Source organism: Canis lupus, chromosome 14 (genome assembly GCF_003254725.2).
Source record: "Canis lupus dingo isolate Sandy chromosome 14, ASM325472v2, whole genome shotgun sequence".
Taxonomy (NCBI): Eukaryota; Metazoa; Chordata; class Mammalia; order Carnivora; family Canidae; genus Canis; species Canis lupus.
Window position 1 is genome coordinate 50,158,951 of NC_064256.1, and position 25,636 is coordinate 50,184,586.

Sequence of the window (25,636 nt, forward strand, 5' to 3'; positions counted from 1 at the left end):
GAGTGCCTATGAATAATTATGGGATTTCTTGGTGGGGACAAAATGTTCTAAAATTGATAGTGATGATGGTTGCACAAGCCTGTGAATACACTAAAAAAAAAAAAGCCTTGAATTGTACATTTTATATGGGTGAATTGTACAGCATGTAAAGTATATCTCAACAAATCAACAAAGGCCTTTTTAAAAAGGACCAATACAGAGAGTATAACAGGTACAAAAACCCTGAGGCAGGAACATACTGTGTGTGACTGAGGAGCAACAAGCTCTGTACAGCTGGAGTGGAGCGAACACAGAGAAAGTTATGGGTCGTGAGATTGGAGAGGTAGGCCAATGTCACAATATATGGGGTAGTATAGCCCATGAAAAGGAGTTTATATTTTATTATGAATGTTGTAGGAAGCCACTGGAGGCTTCTGAACAGAGAATTAGCATGATTTGATGGGTATTATAGATATAAATGTATTGCCTATGTGGGATGGGAGCTACAGAATGGACACAGGGAGGGCAATTAGGAGGCTCCAGCAGGGGTGAGACATGGTTGTAAGATAAGAATGTAAAGTGTGAAGGCTGTGTAAATGGTTGGACTTGGGAAATTTCGAAGTTAGAACTTACTGGCCGATTGGATGTTTGTGAGGGAAAGGAAAGTGTAGGGAGAGCCATGTGCCTGTGTACTTCCGTCTGTGCATTTAGGTGTGCATTTTGCCTCATGATAAAGAAGAGCTGATTTCATTGTATTAATTGTTGTAAAGGCTCAGAACATTCTATTTGGAGGGGAAAAGGATGTGGTTATATTTTTGTTTCTCTAAACTGTTTTATAGTTTATTCATTGAATGTGCATCTTCAAATAAACTCAGAGAATGTTCTTAATATCATTGATGTAAGAAATGAAGTAACCATAGAGTTCAAACAAAGTGTTTTTACATACATAGCGATGACCTGAGAGGCAGTCATAGTAATGTCTTTGTGCACTCACATATTTCTCTGTGACAGTTTCATGTTGTGGCGCTGTATTAAATGTTTGCAATTGATCGCATCTCATTAATTTTTTGACGTAGTTTTTAGTTACTGTCTAGGCTTTAGGGGGAATTTTCTGTTGCATATTTTTTAATAACCATTTTAACCTTTTCACATGCCGCCTTCTTATCTCTGACTATTTATATTCTAAAGCTGATTCTACAAATCAAAGTCCTGTTTAAATTAAGCCTTTGTTCTCTTCAGGTAATCATAGTTGGCCTCTTTGTAGCAATGAATTTATTTTTTTTAAAGCATAATTTACATTTGGAAAGAGTTCAGGATTGTTTAGATTTTGTACTTGGTGATCATTTATATGCACATTGCACCTTGTTTATATAGTCATGAAATCAGAACATAGCCACAAAATGTATCAAAGTACAGAGTTAACTGCAAAAAATTGCAGTGAAGTATAAGCTGGTTCTTTTGTATTTTCATTTAAAAACACTGAATTGTTGAATTAGGCTATTGTTGTTGAGTGGTGACCTACAATAAAGGAGCCTGTAATTATTGCCTAAGGCTATTATTAAGGTAAATAAATGACTTGAATATTTAAAATAAATCCCCCTGTCTGGCTGGTACAGTCTGTAGAGTGTGAGACTCTTGATCTTGAGGTTGTGAGTTCAAGCTCCACCTTGGGCTTAGAGCCTACTTAAGAAAAATAAATAAGTAAAAATAAAAGAAATCTGTCATTCTGAGAACCTTTTAGTGTTGTAGGTTTGCATTCATTTCAGAAAACTCCTTTATGTTTGCACAAACCCCAGCTTCATAATTCTAGTTTCCTCTGTCCGTCATCGGTGGACCAGGGTGTCTTTCCGGTTAGGGGCTCTTTCTGGTTTTAAGGATAGCAAAGAGTTTTCTAATTCTCAAAAGTGGGTGATATTTTTAACTACAATTGTCATCCACAAGAGACTGGAAATCCAATGATCTGTCCCTTATACATAACCTTTTGGCAATCAATCACACAGTATGGCCGACATCAGTGCTGCTTGCCAACAAGTCTCCTGGGGCTTCTTTCTCCTGTTCTGTTTTTATTTTTACATTGGGAACACCCTGCAAAGACGAGAATATAGTGGGGGCTAGTGACTCCCAGGGTATCAAAGCAAGAGCTATAAGTGCTCCTGCTTTTGTTCTAGGGATAAACAAAGTCGGAGCCAATTCCTATTGCCCATGAAGAATTTTAACTGGAGTTAGATGTCTGTAGGCTGAATCAATCACAGAAGGCAGATATTGGGGATTTTGAGGTGAATGCTAAAGGGAAGAAAAACCCCAGGGAAAGGAGAATGCATAAGGGCAAAGGGCCATCTCCTTCCTGTACCAAGGAAATACCGTGCCATTCTTCTGTACATTGCTTGGGGTTGCAGACCAGCCATCATAGACATGTGAAATGTTGACAAGCTGCTTGACTCCAACAACATTGTAACTGCTTGACGATATGAATAGCATTTATCGTTGTTCTTACCATTATAGACTTTATTTCCCCTCAAAATGGTGATAGCTTACATTTTTTCCTAATTTCATACTGTAGCGATCAGTGATCTACAGGTGGAATCAGCAATCCAGGGTACAAACTGGCCAGCTGACCTGAGTGAAAACCAGTCCTAAATAATGCATGTAGGCATCCAGTGCTGCCCCAACTTGGTCTCCACTCATGCTCTGCTCTCACAACTTACAATCATTAAGTTAATGTGTTTATATGTCCTAAGCATAGGGAATTTAAATCTTTAGATAGGTAATGTAAATGTCTAATAATGTGAATGTAGAGAACAGTTGTATATTTTCTCTCAATAAACTAATTGTGAGAGAGATAGTCTTGCTAATACTTAATTTTTAAACCCTATGTAATATGTATGAATCTATATAGCCACATGTACTTTCATAGATGCAGCAGTAGAGATGGTAATAGGTCCCAAAGTATCTTTTTGATTACTGTGATTATTGTTTTTAGTCACCAAGTAAGTTGAGGGATCAGGGAACTGGCCTACAGGCATGAAAGGTGATATAATTGAAAGTTGACTATCTTCTTGGCCAATAATTCTAGACTACTTGCCATAGTTTTTAATAGAAAAAAAACTCCAGGGATCCCTGGGTGGCGCAGCTGTTTGGCGCCTGCCTTTGGCCCAGGGCGCGATCCTGGAGACCCGGGATCGAATCCCACATCGGGCTTCCGGTGCATGGAGCCTGCTTCTCCCTCTGCCTATGCCTCTGCCTCTCTCTCTTTCTCTCTCTGTGACTATCATAAATAAATAAAAATTAAAAAAAAAAAAACTCCATTATCTGCCCATGATCCTTCAAGAGAATGGAAAATGGAATAATAATAATGTGTTAGCTTAGTTAGCAGGTAGAGTAAGCAGGTTATAAAACTGTTAGTTCCTGTTCCATGGTACTAAAGGAGAAACATTGAAACAATAAACCTATTTTGGCTGCCTAGCTTTCATCCATGATATACTTTAAATGAAACACACAAAAATAATTTAAATAATTTAACAGTGAAAAGTGTATATCCTGGAGTCAAACATTCTGTAATATATCCCCATAAGTTATTGATCTTAAATACAAATTTCCTCATCCCCAAGATGAGGTATTAACTGTACCTGATGCGTATGGTTCCAATGAGGAAGAAGTTGTATACAACATTTAGTCATTAGTCTGATACATATCTTCATCATTTGATCACTATGTTTCAATTGTCTAAGGGCAGGAAACAACAATATTTGTTATAAGAAAATTCTTGGGATGCCTGGGTAGCTCAGTGGTTGAGCATCTGCCTTTGACTTAGAGCCTGATCCCAGGCTCTGGGATCCATTCCCGTTTCGGGCTCCCTGTGGGGAGCCTACTTCTCATCTGCCTGTGTCTCTGCCTCTCTCTCTCTCTCTCTCTCTGTGTCTCTCATGAACAAATAAATAAAATCTTTAAAAAAAATTCTCATACATAAATGAACACCTCTTTTACTCCGATTCCCAGTGTAGACACAAAATATTTTTTAACAAATAATCTGGTTATTAAGATTACTATCTCATTACAGCTAGAGATCACAAATCTAAAACAGGTGGATTTGGTAAGACATGGTTACTCATGGACTTATTTTTACTGATCTATAATTATATCTATAACATCTATCTATAACATAAAATTCACCATTTTAAGTGTGCAGTTCTGTGGTTTTTAGTACATTCATCATGTAGTATATCATCATCACTATGTAATTTTGGAATGCATCCATCACCCTAGTAGAAAACCCTATAACCCATGTCTATTAGCAGTCAGTCCTTATTCTCCTTGCTCCACTAGCAATCATTAATTTACTTTATATCTCTGTGGATTTGCCTATTCTGGATATTCCATATAAAGGGAATCTTAAAATGTGTGGCCTCATGTATCTGCATAGCTATTCCATAGTTCATCCATGTTGTAGCATGAAATAGTACTTCATTTCTTTTTGTGGTTGACTAATACTCAGCAGTATGGATATGCAAAATTGAGTTTAATTATTCATCAATTGATGGACATTTGAATTCTTTCCATTTAGGGGCTATTATGAATAATGCTTCTATGAATATTCATATACAAGTTTCTGTGAAAATGTTTGGTGAAAATGTTTTCAATTCTCTTGGATATATACCTAGGCTTAGAATTGCTGTTTCAATGTTATGGTAATTATTTTACTTTTGAGAAACTCCCAAACTATTTGCCATAGTGGCTGTACCATAGTGGCATTTACATTACTGCCAGCAATATATGAGAATTCCTATTTCTTCTGATACTTGCCAAAACTTATTTCCCTTTATTTTTGATAATAATGATCCCAATAGGTATGAAATGCTGGCTCATTTTAGTTTTGATTTGTATTTCTCCGATAATTAATGATGTTGAAAATCTTGGCATATGTCAATTGGTGACCTGTATACCTTTATTGTAAAAAAAGAAAAAAAGTCTCATTAGTTGATAAACCCTTTACAATTTGGATTACATGTCTCTTATTGTTGAGGTATAAGAATCCTTTATATATTCTGGATACCAGAACCTTATCAGATGAATAATTTGCAAATATAGTTGACCCCTGAATAATGTAGTGGTTAGGGGTGCTGATGCCAGCTCAGTTGTAAATCCCCATATAACATTTGACACCCCCACAAAATTTAATTATTAATAGCATACTGTTAACTGGAAGCCTTACTGATAACAGTGGATTAACACATATTTTCTGTATTATGTTTATTGTATACTGTATTCTTACAGTGAAGTAAACTAGAGAAGAGATGATACTAAGAAAATCATTAGGAAGAGGAAACCTACTTAGGTCATACATATGTAAATTTCTTATACTACACTATGTGGTTCAAAGATCACTGTATCTTTTCTTATTCAATGGGTTGTCTTTTCATTTTCTTAATAGTGTCCTGTGAAACACAAAAGTTTTTAATGTTGATGAAGTCTTTTTTTTCTTCAGTTGCTTGTGTTTTGAATGTTTATTCTAAGAAAATGTTACCTAATCCAAGTTCATGGAAATATACACCATGGTTTCCTTCTAAGAGTTTTATAGTTTTAGCTTTTAGGTCTTTTAACAGGTAAGTCTTTGCTCCATTTTGATTTAATTTTTATGCTATGTAAAGTAGAAGTCCGATGTGGATATCATTGTTTTAGTGATGGATTATTGATAACTCAAATCCTTAGTAATTTGGATAGTTTGTGACACCTAGGCTGATTCTGTGTCCTTCTGCCATGCTTAACAGTTTAAACATTTGAAAAATACAGGTAAAAATCACTTTTAAAACATTTTTAATTAAGCAGAAGATTGCAAGGACAGGAACAATATAAAGAAAAATAAAAGTCACTCCTACACCTAAAACTTTAGGCTAACCAGTTTAAATATTTTGTTATATATTTTTCCTATGTCCTATGTATTCGTTTATACCACAATGTGCGTACTATTTTATAAATTTCTTTTCAATTAATATAAGCATTTTATGGTGGCAATATTTTTTAAATTTTAAGTACAGTACTAAACAGGTAACTATATGATCAATTTCATTCCGTATGTTACACATTTTCATTTAAAAGTGTTACTATGGATATTCTTAGACATTAACATAAGTATGTGACTCTGATTATTACCCTAGGAAAAGTTTTAGGATTTGAATTTCATTATCAGAGACTTTTGATTGATACTGCCAACTTTCTAGAAATATTCCAAGTATCACTTGACTTTGTCTCTAGCATTTCTTTCTGATTCTTACTTAGGATTTCCATATCTCTACCTACATGATTCCTCTGTTCTTAGATGCTATCTGCTCTACCCATTGGAGACTAGTATATTATTACAGTTAAGTTTCCAGTCTGATAATTCCAACATCTCTGCACGTCTGCTTCTGATGTTTGCTCTGTCTCTTTGAGTAAGGGACAGGCAGGGCTAGGCAGGGAGACGTAGGTAGGGGGCCACCGAATCAGGCTCACAAAAATCCCAAATATGTGGAGATGAAAGTAAACCAGAGAGAAATAAACCAGACCATCCTGTTCCAGCTGCCAGAGGTGGGGTCTTGCTGTTATAACAAGCTACTTGTGACCAATGAAGAATTACTGGACTCCAAAAAGGAAGTAAGCCATTAAAGATGTTATCACTAGTCCTTACTCAGTAGCAATATCAGTAGAGATGTTAAAATGATGTAGGTTCCCTGGTTAGCTTTCAATAAAAGACCAACCCCCCAGGGGCAACCCTGTTGGGACACCTCTCACTTCTGAGAGCTTTCTCTGTATCTTTGTTTAATAAACTTCCATCGCTTTACTCTCCATTTATTTATTTATTTATTTATTTATTTATTTATTTATTTATTTATAATAGTCACACAGAGAGAGAGAGAGAGAGAGAGGCAGAGACACAGGCAGAGGGAGAAGCAGGCTCCATGCACCGGGAGCCCGATGTGGGATTCGATCCCGGGTCTCCAGGATCGCGCCCTGGGCCAAAGGCAGGCGCTAAACCGCTGCGCCATCCAGGGATCCCTACTCTCCTTTGTCTGCAAAATTCATTCTTCAGCTCTGTGGGACAAGAACCAAGCTCTCCTGCTTCATCTTTAATTTGTACTTTTTGATTTTTTTGGTATGCCATATAATTTTTTCTTGATAGCCTGACTTGAGGTAGTGGAACCATTATGTATAGGCCTTTAGTAATGTGGTGAATGAGGTATGGGGAGGAGGAAGGAGAACTGTATAGTACTGTGGGCCGGTTTCAGTCTCTCTGTGAGCCTTAGCCTCCGGAATATGAACTTTCTGTGTTTCTCATGGATTTTTTTATCCTCCTGTAGGTGGGGCAGGTTGGCTACAACTGGCAGGAGCTGTATATTTTCCTTCTCCCCCATAGGTCAGCTAGCTCTGATGATAACTTTTGCAGGTTAGGCTCCAATTAACCAGTTTTCCCTAAGGGCAGGCCTTGTTAAGAACAGAGTGTATTTTTAAATTGTTTCTCTCCCCCTCCTTCAGCTGGAAGCACAAAGCGATTTTTCTCTGATATTTACTGTGGGGAAACTGTCAAGCTCTTATAGGTGAATCTCCAAATATTGTAAGGTCTTTCTTATGACTGACCCTCCCTGGAGTTTTTAACTCTCAGATTTAATTAACCACACCAAGCCTTCAGGGATTTATTGATGACAGTGCAGGTTTCCTTACCTTTGCACTCATTTCCAAGCTTGGTTTTGTTTCTGTGGTTTGTGAGCCACTACCCCTTGTATAGCCTGCTTGTCTCTCCAATTTTGAGGTCAACGATTTATCCTGTTTCCTCCCCTCTCTTAAGGTTTCAAAAAAGAGTTGTAGATATTTCAGTTTGTCCAGCTTTCTACTAGTTATTAAGACAGAGTGGCAACTTATAAGATCCTTATGTGCAGAACCAGAAACCAATGATCAACTTTGAATTCTTTTAATAGGAATGTACATTTAGAAAATATAGGAAGGGAAGCCTAACCACCTCTTGCCTGAATGGAAAGAAGTTTAAAGAAATTTAGAGAAGATGTGAGTCCTTTTTACTTACAAAGATAAGAAAATAAGGATAGCCATTGAGAGGAATATGGCATAAAATCCTCTAAATTGAGAGCTCAATGAGTCAGCGGCGTGATGTGAGAGCAGGACCTAGATATCATTTCTTTTGTAAATTCTTCAAACATAGAGCAGTCAGTAAATGTGATCAGCAGCCTGGAAGAAATGTAATTTGTTCTGGCTATGGGTTAGTTACTTCAAAGTATCTAAAAAGCATACAGCATTCTCTCACCATAGCTTACAGGAATGGGTAGTCTTAAGGAGCTATGTTTTCTAGAGTATGACTCTTTACCTATCTCCTGCCACGGCTAAGTAAAGCAATGACAAGCAGTTAAGTGGGCTCAAAAAACCCATGATGTGGCCTCATACAAATAGACAAATGGGTCATTTAGATTCTCTTAGAAATTTGACCTGGAAAATTTTATAAGGCTAATGTCATGAAGAAGGAGAGGATTAAGTGGAATGAGTTTGTCATCAAGAACATAAAGTAGAAAAGAACATAAGGAATGCTGACAACCACAGGCATGAGAGAGAAGATTAAGCAGGGACTATTGAGTTAGGGACAAATGGGGCTAGGCAGGGCTAAGTAGGGGGCCAGGGAATCAGGCTCACAAAAATACCCAAAATATGAAGATGAAAGTAAACCAGAGATAAATAAACCAGACCACCCTGCCCCAGGTGCCAGAAGTGGGGTCTTATAACAGCTACTTGTGACCAACAAAGAAATATTGAACTCTAAAAAGGAAGTAAGCCATTGAAGACATTATCACCAGTCCTTACTCAATAGTGATATCAATAGATGTTAAAAGGATTTAGGTTCCCTAGATGGCTTACAATAAAAGACCAACCCTGCAAGCCCTCAGTGGCAACCCCGTTGGGGCCCCTCTCACTTGTGAGAAATTTCTCTGTATCTTTAGTTAATACACTTCTATCTCTTTACTCACTCTCCTGTGTCCGCGAGATTCATTCTTCGACTCTGTAAGACAAGGACCAAGCTCTCCCGTATCACTATGAGAAAATGGAAAGATACAGAGTGCAGATGTTCACAGATAGTAAGAATAGATGGAAATAGATGTGAAAATAAGTGAAGATCAGCTGTATATTCCTACTAGTGTGATGGCTTGATTTGCTTTGGATCCAGAATACCACTCTATACAGGGCCCAATTCAACTCTGACTCCTTATAGATGAAATTCCATCTCACTTACTATTCCATATGCATCCATTGATACCCTACCCATCCAGCCTTATTAGAAAAGGTTCTAAATAAAGCAACATACGTTGATTTTTCTCCATTTTATTGATGTAGATAAAACTTAATTTAGTTCAATTTCCAATAAGACGTGCACAGACACACACAGAAACACACTGGATGATTTTCTGTAAACTCTTTAAAGGAAGGAATCTTCTTTAATTCACAATAGTTGAATGAAATGTGACCTTTATTTGAACTGATTTTATTACCTACTTAACCACTTAATTCATATTGCTTATATTTAAGTTAAAAAGTAATGATTTAATTAATGATTTAAAGGAGTGTATCTAATAATTAAACAAAGACAAAATAGTTTCTACATACATACTTCAGACTATAAGCCACTTACCAGTTGAGATTTGAGTGTTTCCCAAAAATACTTTTTAAATATTAGTAGTTGGCTTAAGAGTTCCTTAGACACCCCCCCCCCAAAAAAAAGAGTTCCTTAGACCTTCCTCAGATACACCAATATATGTCTCTTTGGAAGTATAATAGTGTTTTGAAACTGATATTTTTACCTCAACACCAAAATTACTGAGTTCTTATAGAAACAAGTATAAATTATACACAGTAAATTCGCTTTATTTTTGGTTTTGCTCGGTTTTGCTCTTAAATATAAAAGTTGCACAAAGAATTCTTTTAACAACTTCTCTTTATAATTAAAATCCCATATATAAATGCCTGGATGGCTCAGTTGGTTAAGCATCTGTCTCTGGCTCAGGTCATGATCCCAGGATCCTGGGATTGAGCTCTGAGTTGGGCTCCCTGCTCAATGGTTGAGCTCCCTGCTTGTCCCTCTCCCTCTGCCCCTTTCCCCGCTACCACACTTGTGCTCTATCATTCTCTCTCTCTCTCTCTCTTTCTCTCTCTCTCTTTCAAATAAATAAATAAAATCTTTTTAAAAAAATCTTTTAAAAATCTTTTAAAAAATCTTTTTAATTAAAAAAAATTAAAATCCCATATAGTACCTTAATATTTCAGTAGGGGCATTTGGACAAGACCTCTTTAGCAGTGGACATTGATTCTTGACTGGAAGTCTTCACAACATCATACAGAGTCAATATTATAAGAACAAAAAGAATTCTCAGAAATCTTGATGTGTTTCTTAAACTGGTTGGCTCACTGCCAAAAACACCTAAAAGAATGCTTAGTAGATGCTTAGGTGGGTTGGGAACTTGACAGAATAGATAGTAGAAAAGGAATCTTATTTGTTTATAACACAGAAGATTTGGATGAGAGCAGAGTAGGGGGAAAAAAGTAAGAAAGAAGCTGAAAGATTTGGAAGCAGTTGGAGAGAATCTTAGAATCGATATACTTGAGGAAAATTATATGCTATTCCACAAGTCGACCCCACAACCAAAGAAGGGAACAGCATGATTCATAAAGCAGTATTAAGTCTCTTACCCTATAATTTTTTAAGTACTTATGAATGCAAATTAAAGGAGAGGTGGATATGTTCCACTTGCTCTAAAAGAATAGACATCTGTTTATGTACAATTAAACAATGAGAAAATTTGGTTAGAATACTATAATAGTTCTTTTGTTACAATTGTATAAAGGGAAAAGTGACTTTTATTTTTTTTTGCAATATCATGGCAAAATAGGTACTCTAAGAACTTTTTCCCCTACAAAGCATCATGTTTATGAAAAATCATATATTGTAAAATATGGTGGATTAAAATAGTCCAGAATACCTATTATAAGCAAAAGCAAATTATTCTCATGAAATATAACCTATGCCATGTTCTTCAAGATAACTATAGATTTAATCACCCAAATATATGGTTTTAATAAAAAATAGGAAAAAAAACTACCATGAGAGAAAATCAGAAGAAATTTCAATTACAGAATTAGAGCTCAGAGACACTGAAATAATCAGAAAAATACATTTTTAAAATGTATTTTAAGTGTATGGATAAAACATTTAAGAGATAAAATGCAAAACTGATACCTTGAATGAGTGAAAAAAATTATCATAAGTAACCAGGGAATTTTGAAAAAGAAACATCTATAACATTTAAGATACATAAATATTGACATTTAACATTTAAAAAACATAAAATACTAAATGGTAGAATAGATATAGTTGAAGGAAAAATTCATAAAGAGGAAAATCTGAGGAAATTCTGCAGACTTCAGTTTAGAGAGAAGAGATCAAATATATGAAAAAGAACTTAACCATTAAGACAGAAATAAGTTCTTGAATTTGTCTCTGTGTATTTCTAAATACAATATAGAGAATGAGCCAGTCAGCATTCAGAGTGTTAATAGTTGAGACCTTTTCAAAATAGGTAAGACATAAATATTCATGACAAATGCCAAATAGAGTGAATAAAAAGAAATTCTATCTATGCTTTAGTAAAAAAACAAAATCCAAAGACACACAAAAAAGGAATAATTTAGAAGAAGAAAGAATGAAACAAAAGATTCCTACCAGACAATAGCAATGACTGGATAGGGAACTTCTCAATAATAATGCCAGCAAGAAAATAATGAAATATTTTCTTTGAAATATTGAGAGAAATGTAAGGGTTAAAATAATACTGTGTACCTATAAGCAATTATTCAAGAAGAGAACCGGATTAAGCCAGTTTAAAAAAAAATGAGAGAATATACTAGCAATAAGATCTGTAGAATATACTTCAGAGAAAGAAAAATCCTGGAGATAAGAGATGCAAGAAGCAATAAAATTAATGATGTGGAATGAAATTGGTAAAGCAGTGAAATTATGTTAACAATAAAATTTGTGTTATTAGAAGTATGAAAATACAAACAGGGATGCCTGGATGGCTCAGCAGTTGAGTGCCTGCCTTTGGCTCAAGGCGTGATACCAGGATTCTGGGTTGGAGTCCCATATCTGGCTCCCCGTGTGGAGCCTGCTTCTTCCTCTGCCTGTGTCTCCACCTCTCTCTGTGTGTCTCTCATGAATAAATATAAAATCTTTAAAAAAAAAAAAGAAAATACAAACAAATATTATTTCAAATAACAATTGTGGAGTCTTTGATGTTTTCCAAAATGACAGGTTAAGATGGGAGGGGTTAATTGGAATCAGAGCATTTGGTTTCTTCCAAACCTGGTATTATTGAGAGGAAGATGGAGGTATTCAATAAGTTTGGATTTCACATTAAGCATGCAAATTAAAGTTTTAAGAATACTCAGAAAAAATATTAGAATAGGGAACAGCCTGCTCTTTCTGTAAAACCAATAAATAATCCAAACCTTGCATCTTTAGTCTTTATAATAACTACTTAATTGTAGCATGAAGGCAGTCATAGATAATATGTAGAAAAATAAGCATGGCTGTGTTCTAATAAAACTTTATTTACCAAACAGACTGCAGGCCAAATATGACTGTGGGCTACAGTTTGCTTGCCCCAGGTTACAGGGCATAACTATCAAACAAATAGAAAGATAAAACAAAATTTAAAAGTAACAGATTTAATCAACTCTATCAGACTAAATGTAGGAAAGAAAATAAACAAGATTGAAAAAAATCAAATGATCCATAATGACATACATATAAGTAGAACCAATTGCAACTATCAACTATAGTAGCACTAACATAGATTAATTAAACTACTTAGTTGAGAGAGATTACCAGAAAAGATACAAAACAAAATCTATTTTCATATTCCTTCTAAAAAAAAGACTAAAATCCACCAGAGTTTGGAAGTAAGTATACACATAAAGATACACCAAGAAAATGCTAATCAATAGCTATTCTAGCTGCATTAGTTTCAGAGGAAATAGACTTTAAGACAAGTAATAAAAAACATTATTAGTTATAAAAGAAGATGACACAGTGATGAATTATAAATTCAGTAAGATATACTACTAATAATATATAATGTAAAAATGACAGGATCATGAGGAAAAATAAGGACAAATGTCACTCTAATGGGAGCTTATATCACAGGAATTGATAGAACAAACAGGAAAATAAAAGTTTAAATAAATTTTCTTATTTTGATTATGCCTGGGGTATTTCTTTCTTTTCAAAAAATTTTGTTTCCAAGGCAGCCCGGGTGGCTCAGTGGTTTAGCGCCACTTTCAGCCCAGGGCCTGATCCTGGAGACCTGGGATTGAGTCCCACATCAGGCTCCCTGCATGGGGCCTGCTTCTCCCTCTGCCTGTGTCTTGGCTTTTCTCTCTCTGTGTCTCTCATGAATAAATAAATAAAATCTTTAAAAAAATTGTTTTTGATTCCAGTATATTTAACAAACAGTGTTATATTAGTTTCAGGTGTAAAATATAGTGATTCAACAATTTTACACATTATTCAGTGCTCATCACAATAAGTGTACTCTTAATCCCCTTCACTTATTTGACCCACCCCTCCACCCACCTCCCTTCTGTAACCATTAGTTTGTTTTCGAAGAGTCTGTTTTGTTTTGTTTTGTTTTGTTTTTTTGGTCTCTTTTTTCCATTGTTCCTAAACAAATTTTAGAGACTATCATTTTAGGCCACATTAAGCCACTTCAAGATAGTTCTGGTAGGAATCAACTTAATTGGATAGCCTTAATAACAAACCAGGAAATAATTAAGTCTCCCACAACAATTTATATATTCAAATAATTGCCAATAAAAATTCTGCTAGCAGTTATTTTGAAACATACAAAATCTAAATATAAAATGTATATGGAAGGATATTACTAATAATGACAAACCTGAGAAAACAAGAACAACAACAACAAAAAACCCCAGGAGCTTACTGTACCAGAAATTAAGACTTATGAATTTATGGTAATCAAGACAAATTGACCAAGTAAAAGAGAGCAAGAACACAGAAAGAAACCTGAACATACATGGAAATTCAATATATGATGTGGTATTATTGCAGATTATTGAAGAGAAATGTATTGTTCAAGAAAAGATGCTGAGAAGACTAGCTCAACATATGAAAAAATAACATTGCGTTACTACCTCACAACACACACGGACACACCTGTACATATAAGAATTTCAAATGGATAAATTAAATGTGAAGGTTATATTTTGAGGTGTTTTAGAAAAAAGAAACATATAGGGAATGAGCTTTATGTTCTTAAGTCCTAGAAGTATTTTTTGAACGCCTATTTTTGTCCTCTGAACACTAAACTGATCTTATATTTGCTAGAACTAAGCAAATTTGCTTTACTACTACATGTGGTAAATGCCTGAGATAGAAGCCTAGGCTTATGTTTATATGAATGCTTCACTATACAGCACTTCACAGTACAACAATTGGGCTACTCCATGATATGGCCTAAAGCCCATTGATAAAAGACTTTTTTTCATAAACCAATGCAAGACTGTACTGTGATAGTTGTGAGTTATAGCAATGACATTTGAAAATTAGACACTACACTCTTAGGCTGGATATAATGAATTAGTTGGAATAACTCAGAATTGTAATTATTAAAAACATTTAGCCTCTAAATTATTTACATTGCTGATGAAATAGTCTTTGTGGGTGTTAGCATAGGTCTTAGGTAGTGTAAATTCGAGGTTAGAGTTTCAGTGCATGAGTTTTTCCCTATGCTAATTTTTCATGAGGCTATAACATAATTTCAGGGTAGAGAAAAATTTTCTATGGGGACTTATTTGTCTCACATTTTGTTCAAATTTATCAACATTCAAACAAAAAAGGGAAGAAAGAAACAGCACAAGTGGTAGAACAGGCTTTCATATATTTGACAGAAGATACACTAATTTCAATCTTAAAATAATAGAAGCTAAGCAGTAGAATTGGATGTTGAATTGGGCTTCTTCTGGACACTGGTGTCCAAAATAAAGTACCAAATAACTGAGCGCATGTATCCCTTCAAAGCTTGCAATGAAGCCAAATCCTTTTATTAGCCTCAAATATCACTCCTACCCCTTAGCTTCTTTAAATAGAAAAAGAACTAGGAGGCATTAATCAGTCATGTGATAAATGGTTGGTTTATGAGGTTTTCCTTCCCCTCCCCATAGAAGTTGTCTACTCAGTAACTCCTTCCCATCAAACTAAGTGATAGAGGCTCTGAGATTAGAAATGCCTATGAGATTAGAAATGCCTAGTGGCTTCTCATTTTTTTGGTTGGATGTTTCCTTACACATCAAACTTCGTTTTCCTATGGAAGTGAGGAATGGGATTTGGGAAAAAAAAAATTTGGAGACAGCAGGTCTAGACTGGGCTCAGCTATGGAACAGGCTGCTTTTGTACTGCTTGATGTGGTAGGAATATGGGAATTCTCCATGAGCCAATAGATAAAGTAGATACTACAGAAAGAAACTGAGTTTGATTTATCTTGAAGGCATGTCACTTATGAGAGTTGAGTGCTAGACTGGATGAAGATATCCCCTAAAAAAGATGAGATGAGGTATACCACCAACCACAAGAGAAGTGGTCAAACTGGAGCATATTCCCCCTTTGCAGAGGAGGGCAATGGAAAGGACCTCCCAACAGGGTCATACAAAATGCTCCTTACAATATCTGTAAGCCAGTTTCTATCGTGTGTCCTCTTTTTTCATCTTTCCTGTCCCTTCATTCCTATCCCAATCAATTAAGGAGGGAAGAGACCCAAAGATACGGGGAGGAGGTGTCTTAAAACAAACACTTTCCAAGAAAATGTGAGGTAAAATTTAAGGAATAAGGAAGCCATGTCCTTGTGATCAATACCATATTCAAGGGATCCCTGGGTGGCGCAGCGGTTTGGCGCCTGCCTTTGGCCCAGGGCGCGATCCTGGAGACCCGGGATCGAATCCCACGTCGGGCTCCCGGTGCATGGAGCCTGCTTCTCCCTCTGCCTGTGTCTCTGCCTCTCTCTCTCTCTCTGTGACTATCATGAATAAATAAATAAAATCTTTAAAAAAAAAATACCATATTCAACAAGAAGGAAAAGGAAGGGAAGGGTAATAACTACCCAAATAATTAAAGAAAAAAAACTTACATGCTGAAGAAGAACCCCATATGTAATTTTTACTTGCTGGTAGGATTATTGAGGAATTTACCAGACATATAGTAAAATTTCAGAATTTGAAAAAAAAAATTTTAATATGTAATAGGTTACTTAAAAAGAGAAGGGCACTTGTGTGGTTCAGTCAGTTAAGCAACCATTCAGGTCATGATCCTGGAGTCCTGGAATTGAGCTGGCATCAGGCTCCCTGCTCTAAGGGAAGTCTACTCCCTTCTCCTCTCCCCTGCTCCTGCTTGCTCTCTCTTTCAAATAAATAAACTCTTAAAAATTACAAAAAGATTTTAAAAAATGAAAAGATAATTAGGCTGAAATCAAACTTATAATTTGTACATTAGAGTTTAGACTATGGAATAGAATCTACCAGATTTTTAAAAATACCTGATGCACAGTATTCAAAAATCATATAATCTACATATTCTATATAAAGAGAGTACTTGGGAGGAGATTCTAATCAAGTGACAAACCCCAAGGAAAACATCAAGAAAGGGGATAATAAGGAGAAGAAGAAATAGTAGCGAGCAATGAAACCACCTCTCCAATTGTAGAAACATAGATGGATAATGTTACATAATGATTCAAAGAATGAAAAATTTACAAATAGATAATTTGTAACAAAAGGACTAGAGGAATTAATTTTGGTAAAATCTATAAACATAAATGAGAGAGATGAAATAAAAAATGTTTAGTAAAGGGAATTTTAGAGTGGAAAAAGTAAAAGTGTTCTACAAGGTTGATCTCTGGGTCATGAGAGAGGGCACATTGTAGGAGGGGAAACAGTGACTTCCTTATTTTCATATGATTGCTGGAATAAGTGCTCAGTTTTGTGTTTCATTAGAATCCTACTTGTGAAAGAGAAAATTAAAGAACTTTAAAATTAACAAAGGGAATAAATGGAATGAATAGTGACTGATCATACCAGTTGAAATATAGGATTGTCATCCTTCATGGTTTCCTCTCTTATCAATCAACATAAATTAAAATGGAAGAAATGAAACACCAGATATTATACTGTGAATGCCTTTAGATTCCCTTAGAGATTCAGTTTGGATTAGAACACAAAACCCAGAAATAGATACTTCACAAGAAATGCACTTAAAAGTGGCAAAGGCTGATGAAAATGGGCAAAGAGATACCAAGAAACTGCAAATAAAAAGCAATTGGTCATAATAATATTTGACAATGTGGGATTTAAATTAGGAACACTTAACAATATAGTAGGTAAAAATAACAATGACTCATGAAGACGATATAACAGATACACTCAGATATTTCTAAACACTACAGTTGACATAGAGAATAAAATTAATTTCATTAGATAGCTGTCTTGGTAAGTAAAATTGATAGATTTTAATATACTCCTTTATAGTTGTAAATACATACAAATATTAGTAAAGATGTTGAATGAAAGAAAAAATACACATGTATATATGTATAACATTAAGATGCAAGGTTTATATATATACTTATATAAGAAATGATAAAATATATTTGTATATCCCCACGAACAATTACAAACTAGATTGTACTTAGAAAAATAAAAATTAAGCTACTATTTCTTTTCAAAACCTAATAAAATTTAAAATAATGAAATTAACTTGTTATAAAAATGTTAATGTCTTAGAAATTAAACATACTTGCTGGAGAATAAAAAAATGAAATTGCAAGCACAAAAGCAGTAAGAAGCAAAATATTTTGTCACAAATTATAGAGCACAAAAAATCCTTTAATCAATAGAAAATTAAATTAACATACCTTCATTAGACTAAATATAAGCAATATTACTATTTATCTCAAGCAGTTGGAAATTGCATAACAATAAACAGGAAAAGGGAGTTACCAAATACAAAAACTGAAATTAATGAAATATAAACAAAAAATAATAGTACAATGAATAAATCCCAGATTACATCTTTAGGAAGAAAAATCAAAGTGTCACATACCATATTAGCTTGATTAAGGAAGAATTAAAAACATGATAGTTTGATAGGAAATGAGAAAACTCACAAAACTGAACATTAGATTGTAAGAGACAATGCAATTTTATGTCAAAATTTTTAAAAACTAAAGGAAATGATTAAATATAACTTCCCAAAGAAAAAACTTGACTAAATGAATGAACATAAAATATTACAAAGATGATTATAAAGCTTACCATTAAGAAAAAGCAGGAAGACCGGTGTATTCATGCCTAATCTGTATCTAAATTTTAAAGATAAATTCCATGTTTTTGAAATCATGAATATTTGGCGATTACTTTTCAAGGCTACATAACTTGAATAGCAAATAATAATATGGGTAAAGCCCCAAAGAAAATGATGCACAAAACTGATGAATAGAGCTGTAAAACATATTAAAGAAAACCCAGGGGGGCAGCCCATATTAAAGAAAACCCAGTGGCTCAGCAGTTTAGTGCTGCCTTCGGCCCAGGGCGTGATCCTGGAGACCCAGGATCAAGTCCCACATTGGGCTCCCTGCATGGAGCCTTCTTCTCCCTCTGCCTGTATCTCTGCCTCTCTCTCTCTCTCTCTCTCATAAATAAATAAAATCTTTTAGAAATAGAAAATCCAGTAATGCATGGGTGCTTCAATAACAGGAAATCTGTCAACATAACTCAAAATATCACTCCCATGGTTGGAGAAAAATAATATGTTGCTACCAATAGATTCTGAAAAATCCTTTGATAAAAGTCAGCAGTGATACCTAATAAGAATTCAATTAAGATAAAAATAGAATTAAGCTATTTAAATATGATGAAAGGTTTTTAAACACAACTTATACCACATCATGAAAACATCATTCTTACCTGAATTAATATGTAAGTTTAATGATATTACATGTAGAATTTCATTTTATAATGACTGGATCAAGGATTTTAAAGTTTATATAAATATAAACAAATAAATACAAATTACTGAGGATAATTAGAATCCATAAATACTAATGGAAGCCTTGCCTTTCTAGAAAGCAGAACTATAAAGCTACTATAATCAAATCAACATGATGTGGGGACAAGAACAGGCAAATTAAGAAGTACAACAGCATAACATCCAGAAATAGTTCACAGTATATATATTTTTAAATATGATTTTGTAAATATTATATATGATTTTAAAATCATAGCAAAAATGCTGTTTAAATTCAATATGGGGGAAACAGCATATTTAGTAAATGGGGTTGGCACAGCTGGATATATATTTCGAAGAAAATTGAACTGTCTCATATAAATTAAAAATGTCTAGAAAATAATTTTTTAATCAAAAGGATATTTTAAAAAGATTTTATTTATTTAGAAAGTGATGGAGAGTGAGCAAAGGGAGAAGGGGGAGAGGGACAAGCACTGAACTCCAAATGGGATTGGATCTCAGGACCCTGAGAGCCTGACCTGAACTGAAACCAAGAGTCAGATGTTTGAGCCACCAAGTACCCCCCAAATAAAGGATTTAAATGCACATGAAAAGAAACCCAAAACACATTAAGAAAAACTACAATATTAAACTTGAATTGGAAAAATTTCAATATGACATCATGATTTCCTTTTCTTGTTTTTAAATTTTAATTACCTAGTACTCATCACAACAAGCGCCCTCTTTAATCCCAGTCACCTATATCATCCATCCCCCCCCATCCACCTCCCCTTTGGTAACCATCACTTTGTTCTCTATAGTTAGGTCTGTTGCTTAGGGGTGTCTGGGTGGTTCAGTTGGTTAAACATTCCACCCTTCATTTTGACCCAGGTCATGATCTCCGGGTCTTGGGATTGAGCACCGCATTGGTCTCTACTCTGGGTACGAAGCCTGTTTGGGATTCTCTCTTTCCCTCTCTCTACCCCTCCTACCACCACCACCTAACCCCTGCCAAACCCCACTCATACTCTCTCTCTCTCAAAAAAAAAAAAAAAAAAAAATCCATTGCTTGATTTGTCTCTTTTTTTCCCTTTGCTCATTTGTTTCTTTAGTTCCACATGAGTGAAATCAGAGTATTTGTCTTTCTCTGACTTATTTTGTTTAGCATTACACTCTCTAGATCCATCCATGTTAATGTAAATAGTAAGGTTTCAGTCTCTTTTATGGCTCAGTAATATTCCATTGCATATGTATATCACTTCTTCATGCATGAATCAACAGACACTTGGGTTACTTCCATATTTTGACTATTGTAAGTAATGCTGCTATAAACATAGGGGTACATGTATCCTTCTGAATTAATGTTTTCATGTTCTTTGGGCAAATACCCAATAGTGGGATTTCTGGCTTCTAGGATGGTTCTATTTTTAACTTTTTAAGGAACCTCTATGCTGTTTTCCAGAGTGGCTGTCTGAGTTAGCATTCACACCAAGAGAGCAAGAGGGTTCCTTTTTTTTCCCATATTGTTCCTGATTCTCCACTAGTTGTTTCTTGTGTTGTTGATTTAGCCATTCTGACTAAATGTGCTGTGATACCTCCTTGTAGTTTTGACTTGTGTTTCTCTTATAAGTAACGAAGAATAGCTTTTCATGTGTGTATTGGTCATCTGTATGTCTTCCTTGCGGAAATGTCTGTTCATGTCTTCTACTCTTAAATTGGATTACTTGTTTAGATGTTGAGTTTTATCAGTTCTTTATGTATTTTTGATATTAACACTTTATTGAATATGTCATTTGCAAATATCTTCTCCCATTCTGTTGCCTTTTAGTTTTGTGGATTGTTTCCTTCACTGTGCAGAAGATCTTTATTTTGATGTAGTATCAATAGTTTATTTTTACTTTTGTTTCCCTTGCCTCATGGGACTGTCTAGAAAAAAAATTGATATGGCTGATGTCAAAGAAATTACTGCTTAAGTCTTTTCTATAGTTGTTATGATTTGAAGTCTCATATTTAGTCGTTAATCCATTTTGAGTTTACTTTTTGTGTATGGTGTAAGAAAGTGGTTCAGTTGCATTCTTTTGCACATTGCTGTCCAGTTTTCCCAACACCATTTGTTAAAAAGACTTTTTCCCATGGGATATTCTTTATTGCTTTGTTTAAGATTAATTGACCTTATGATTGTGGATTTATTTCTAAATTTTCTATTCTGTTCCATTGATCTATGTGTCTGGTCTTGTGCCAGCACCATACTCTAGATTAATACAGCTTCCTAATATAACTTGAAGTCTAGAATATTTGTGATGCTTCAAGCTTTGCTTTTCTTTTTTAAGGTTGCTTTGGCTGTTCAGGATTTTTGCGGTTTTTATACAAATTTTAGGATTGTTCATTCTAGTTTTGTGAAAAATGCTATTGGTATTTTGACAGGGATTGCATTAAATGTGTAGATTGCTTTGGGTAATATAGACATTTTAACAATATTAGCTCTTCTAATCCATGAGTATGCAATAACGTTCCATTTCTTAGTATCATCTTCAATCTTTTTCATCAGTGGTTTATGGTTTTCAGAGTAGAGATCCGTGACTCCTTTGGTTAGGTTATTTCTAGGTAGGTTATTGTTTTTGGTGTAATTGTAAATGGGGTTAATTCCTTAATTTCCCTTTCTACTGCTTAATTATTAGTGTATAGAAGTGCTACGAACTTCTGTAGATTGATTTTTGTATCCTGCAACAGGACTGAATTCCTGTATCAGTTTTCTTTTTTGGTGGAGACTTTTGGGTTTTCTATACAGAGTATCATGTCATCTATGAATAACAAAACTTTTACTTCTTCCTTAACACTCCTAGATGGCTTTTCTTTCTTTTTGTTGCCTAATAACTAATTACTGCAGCTAGGACTTCCAGTACTATGTTAAATAGAAGTGGTGAGAGTGGGCATATTTGTTTTATTTCTGACCTTAAGAGAAAGGCTCTTAGTTTTTCCCCATTGAGAGATGTTAGTTGTGGGTTTTTCCTAGGTCGCCTTTAATAAGGTTATATTCCCTTTAAATCTACTTTGTTGAAGATTTTATCATGTATGGATGTTGTACTTTGTCAAGTGCTTTTTCTACATCTATTGAAATGATCTTATGGTTCTTCTTTCTCTTATTGATGTGATGTGTCATGGTGATTGATTTGTGAATACTGAATCACCTTTGGAATCCAGAAATAAATCTCACTTGATCATGGTGAATGGTTTTTAAATGTATGGTTGGATTTAGTTTGCTAGTATTTTTTCGAGGATTTTTGCATTTATATTCACCAGAGATACTGGCCTTTAGTTCATTTTCTTGCCCTCTCTCGCGTGCATGCGCTTTCTCTAGCTCTCTCTCTCTCTTGCTCTTTCTCTTCTCTCTCTCGCTCTCTCTCTCTCTTTCTCTTTCAGTGTCTTTATCCAATTTTTGTACCATGGTAATGCTCATCTCAGAATGAAATTGAAAGTTTATCTTCCTTTTCTATTTTTTGGATTACTTCAAGAATAATAGGTATTGACTCTAAATGTTTGGTAAAATTTGCCTATGAAGCCATCTGGTCCTGGATGTTTGCTTGTCAGAAGTTTTTTGATTATTGATTCCATTTCTTTGTTGGCTATCAGTCTGTTCAATTTTTTTTTTTTTATTTCTTCTTGTTTCAGTTTTGGTAGTTGATATGTTCCTAGGAATTTATCCAATTCTTCTAGGTTGTCCTATTTGTTGGCATATAGTTTTTCAGAATACTCTCTTAGAATTGTATTTCTGTGCTGTTGGTTATTTTTTCCTCCTCTCACCATTATGATTTAATTTAATTAAGTATGTTCTTTTTTCTTAATATGTCTGGCTAGAGTTTTATCAGTTTTACTCATTTTTTCCCCAGAGAATATCGGTTCCTGGTTTTATTGATCTGTTTTATTGTTTTGTTTTGTTTCTATATCATTTATTTCTGCTGTAATCATTATTTCCTTCTTCCCCCTAGTTTTAGGTTTTACTTGTTCTTTTTCTGGCTCCTTTTGGTGTAAGGCTAAGTTGTTTATTTGAGATTTCTCTTACTTCTTGTGGTAGGCCTATATTACTACATATTTCCTTTTAGAACCACTTGTGCTGCATCCCAAGGCTTTGGACAGTTGTGTTTTCATTTTTATTTGTTTCCAAATTATTTCTTCTTTTATTTCTGACTGATCCATTCACTGTTTCATAACATGTATTTGTGATCTTTCTGGACTTTTTCTTGTGGTTGATGTCTAATTTCATAACATTGTGGTCAGAAGAGATGGATAGTATGATTTCAGTCTTTAATTTGCTGAGGCTTGTTTTTTGACGTAATATGTGATTTATTGTGGAGATGTTCCATGTGCACTTAAAAAGAATATGCATTCTACTCTTTTAGGATGGAATGTTCTTGAATATATCTGTTAAGTCCATCTGGTCTAGTGTGTCATTCTAAACCATTATATCCTTCTTTATTTTCTGTTTAGATGATCTATCATTTTTTAAAATATTTATTTATTTATTTTTATTTATGATAGACAAAGAGAGAGAGAAAAAGAGGCAGAGACACAAGAGGAGGGAGAAGCAGGCTCCATGCCGGGAGTCTGATGTGGGACTCGATCGCGGGACTCCAGGATCGTGCCCTGGGCCAAAGACAGGTGCCAAACCGCTGAGCCACCCAGGGATCCCCTAGATGATCTATCATTGATATAAGTGAGGTGTTAAAGTCCCCTACTCTTCTGTATTATGTTTTTTAAAATTCCTTTATGTTTATTATTGTGTTTTATATTTGGATGCTCCCATATTGGGTGCACAAATATTTATAGTTATTATGTCTTCTTGTTGGGTTGTCCCCTTTATGATTATATAGTCTCTGTCTTTGTCTCTTGTTACAATCTTTAAGTCTGTGTTGTCTAAGTATTGCTAACCCTGGTTTTCTTTCTTTTTTTTTAAAGATTATTATTTATTCATTCATGAGACACACACACACACACACACACACACACACACACACGGGGGGGGGGGCGCAGAGACACAGGCAGAGGGAGAAGCAGGCTCCATGAGGTAGCCTGACGTGGGACTCGATCCCGGGTCTCCAGGATCATACCCTGGGCTGAAGGTGGCGCTAAACCGCTGAGCCACCCGGGCTGCCCTGGTTTTTTTGTTTCTTTGTTTGTTTTTTGTTTTTTTCTTGACAACCGTTTGCATGATAAATGTTTTTCTCCATCCCCTTACTTTCAATGTGCATGTGTCTTAGGTCTAAAATGAGTCTCCTATAGGCAGCATATAGATGAATTTTTTAATAAAGATTTTATTTATTTATTCATGAGAGACACACACACACACAGAGAGAGGCAGAGACATAGGCAGAGGGAAAGCAGGCTCCATGCAGGGAGCCTGATGTGGGACTCGATCCTGGACTCTGGGATCACATCCTGAGCTAAAGGTAGACACTCAACTGCTGAGGCACCCAGGCATCCCGGATTTTTTTTAATCCATTATGTCACCCCATGTCTTTCCATTGGAACATTTGGTACATTTACATTCAAAGTAATTATTGATACATAGGAATTTATTGCCATTTTATTACTTATTTTTTGGTGGTTTCTGATTATTTTTTCTGACCCTTTCTCTCTTTTATGGTTGCCTGTTTTCTTTAATGACATATTTGGATTACTTTCTCTTTATTTTTTGCATATCTATTACTGGTTTTTAATTTGTGGTTACCATTAGGTTTCTATATAACATCTCTGCCTATAGCAGTCTATATTAAGTTGATGGTCACTTAAGTTTGAACTCATTCTTTAGTCCTCTCTTTCTCACATTTTAAGTGTGTAGTTTCCTTTTAACTCCTTTTATTTTGTGAGTCCTTTGGCTGATTTTTTTTTTTTACAGAAATATTTATTTTTATTGCTTTTGTGCTTCTTTTATACCATCAGTTTTGGTCTTTGCTTTCCACAAAGAGTTCCCTTTATATTTCTTTTAAGGCTGGTTTAGTGGTCATGCACTCCTTTAATTTTTGTTTGAATGTGAAAATCTATCTTTTTATTCTGAACTATAACTTTGCTGGATAGAGCATTCTTGGCTGCAGGTTTTTCCCATTGAGCACTTTGAATAGATCATGTTATCCCCTTCTGGCTTGCAAAGGGTCTACTGAAAAATCCACTGAGACCTTAGGAGGTTTCTTTTGTTTTTAGTTGTCTTTTTTTGTTTTGCTTATTTTAATATTTTTTTCTTTGTCACTATATTTTGTCATTTCAATTTTAGTATGTGTGGCTCTGCTTTTGCTGAATTTTGAAGGCAGGCATTCTGCATCCTGGATCTGGATCTCTGTTTCCTTCCCAGATTAGGGAAATTTTCAGCTATTATTTCTTCAAATAAATTTCCTGCTTCCTGTTCTCTCTCTTCTTCTTCTGAGACTCTTATATTATGAATATTATCACATTTGATGGAATCATTGAGTTCCCTGAGTCTGTTCTCATTTTTCATGATGCTTTTTTCTCTCTTTTGTTCAGCTCGATTACTTTCCATTACTTTGAATTCTAGGATATTAATTCAGTCCTCGACTT

At 34.8% G+C, this 25,636-nt stretch overlaps 1 long non-coding RNA gene across 1 annotated transcript in view; it reads left to right on the plus strand.

The window, feature by feature from the left end:
* Nucleotides 1–246: 246 nt before the first annotated feature.
* LOC112670893 (uncharacterized) overlaps nt 247–25,636 on the plus strand; it is a 62,395-nt gene continuing 37,005 nt past the window's right edge. The window contains exon 1 of the long non-coding RNA XR_003143280.2: nt 247–322. This is a non-coding gene — a long non-coding RNA (uncharacterized LOC112670893). The remainder of the gene's footprint in view (nt 323–25,636) is intronic.